The following is a 2,128-nucleotide window of genomic DNA, read 5'->3' on the forward strand; positions in this document are numbered from 1 at the left end:
GTTTATAAGAATCAAGGAAGAAAACGTAATGTTGACAAACTAAAAAGAAAACAAAGGAAAAAGATGAAAGGAGAGTCGCTTTCGCTCCGGTGAGGTTTGTCTCTGAACGGCGACGTCTCGTGCTTGGTAATGTAGTTGCTGTCTTCATCAATAGTGTCCGCTTCCCACACGCTACACCAAGATCGCTCTTTCGTAGCCGTCGATTAATTTGAGTTTTGACTTTTCGACTTCATTATTATTACTTGTAAAAAAATTAGAAACCTGCGAGAAAAAAGTACACGAAAGTATAAAATTATAAAAATTTACCATAATTTCTTAGGAGAAATAATTAGCAATTGCTTTTAGTTTTTCACCTATGCGTTTTTTTTTGGTTAAATGCGTTTGTTTTTTCACGCAGTGTATACGTATTATATTTATTTATTTAGTTTGAGTTAGTATAACTATCTATCTATTTATATATATATATATATATATATTTATAATAATAAAACATGGGTTTCTCTCACCTTAGCCTTCCACGTCATCAGGTGGGGAAGGACGTTTCAGGCCACGTGGATAGGGAGAGATTTTACGGGTTGCTGAATCTTAAAAGTAGAGTGGACCGGCCTGTATATTTGTTATTATAATTTCTAATAAGCCACAATATTACAACAATAAATATCAATTATGTCAATTATTTTTCGTGTGTGTGGGGCTTAGCCCACTAAAATCCAGTGATCTTCTCATTTTTTTTTGTCGATAGAAGTTCCTCTACGACGGCCGAATCTGCCAAGCTGAAACCCTGACGGTTCCACTTCACTAATTCTGATACCGTAACTGTTGTTAATTATGGCATTCATTCCTAGAGGAACATTTTCAATTCAGCCTCGCGTACGATCATCCAATATAAATATAGACCCAAAAGGAGTTTACAAAACAATATTTTTGTTTCGTCTTTTTCTTTATGTTCTTAGCTCTCTCCAACAGTAGCTCTAAGCCTTTAAAGATGATTGATTTTCAGCTTCTTCTTGCCCAGTTGAAGGCAGATCTGTGTACCCAGAAGGTAGTCACACGGGTTTTACGTTTTTGCTGATGGGGGGTCGACATGGTTGTGATGGATGAGAAGGTATATTTGTTTCCCACTTTGACATTCGATTCATTTAGTTTATTGTAATAGATAATTGAAACAAAGCTAGCATCGTCATATATGGTTGCTTTCATTTATCGCAGTCGACGCTTATTCATACTTCCATTAGCGTTAATCGTCTTAACCAAAACTTCTGGCTTTGGGAGTGCCATGTTTCCATAAGATTCACAGAACACACCAAATTCGTTGAGCTAGCAGCAACCATCAATCTAATTCCTCTCGAGATGTTTTGGTTCTGTACGTATGACCATTATCTCCTACTACTATTACTAACACCGATTTACCAGGTCTGTCCCTGTGATTCTCGATGATACCTACCTCTTTTACTATTCTTTGGTTGCAGATTTGGTTGGTGTTTCAATGACGAGACACAGACCACATAACGTATAATGGCAGGCTTGCAAATTGATAGGTTCGTTACAACTGCAGCTTTGAACACGTGGCTCAGAATTCACAACCTATGCATTCATTGAAAATTGACAGGTTCGTTACAACTGCAGTTGTTTATGTGCCAGGAGGTTATAACCATCCTGGTGACGACATGACTGGAGCTGGAGCATGATCTGTGAAGACTAACCAACCTGATGGTCTGATAACTGAATTCATTAAGGGAACAGCTAGGATGTATAATGTTAGTCGTTGCTGAAGGAGGTGATGTCGACCCTGCTCTTTGAACATGTTTTAGCTGGGTCTCCGGATGAGAATGAATCAATTACTGAGGACAAGCGTGAAGGGAAGCCACATTGCTTAATTTCACAACCTAAGGAACTTCAGAGTTTCTCTCTCTTTTCTATCGCAGTAGCTGTTTTTTTTTTTCCACCTTTAAAACTTTACCTACAAGGAAACATAGCTGGTGCAATGTCTCTATTGAGATCTATGTTAATACTTGGAATCAATAAAGACAGGGTAATCTCATATTGTTGTATTGGATATGGAATGGCATATTGTTGTAGTGGATAAGGAATGGCGAGAAATACAAATTTGAAGAACAATTTTTACAAA

General features: G+C 37.5%; 1 long non-coding RNA gene across 3 annotated transcripts; it reads left to right on the plus strand.

Moving 5' to 3' along the window:
- Positions 1-383: 383 nt before the first annotated feature.
- LOC106414659 lies at positions 384-2,128 on the plus strand. 3 transcript variants are annotated; one of them, XR_002660800.2, is made up of 4 exons: positions 384-1,105; positions 1,210-1,363; positions 1,470-1,538; positions 1,627-2,128. It is a non-coding gene; the product is annotated as an uncharacterized LOC106414659 (long non-coding RNA). The 3 variants fall into 3 exon arrangements; XR_002660801.2 differs by having other exon boundaries at positions 384-870; positions 1,001-1,105; positions 1,210-1,538; XR_001282915.3 differs by having other exon boundaries at positions 1,210-1,538.

The sequence above is a fragment of the Brassica napus genome, chromosome C8 (assembly GCF_020379485.1).
Source record: "Brassica napus cultivar Da-Ae chromosome C8, Da-Ae, whole genome shotgun sequence".
Lineage (NCBI taxonomy): Eukaryota > Viridiplantae > Streptophyta > Magnoliopsida > Brassicales > Brassicaceae > Brassica > Brassica napus.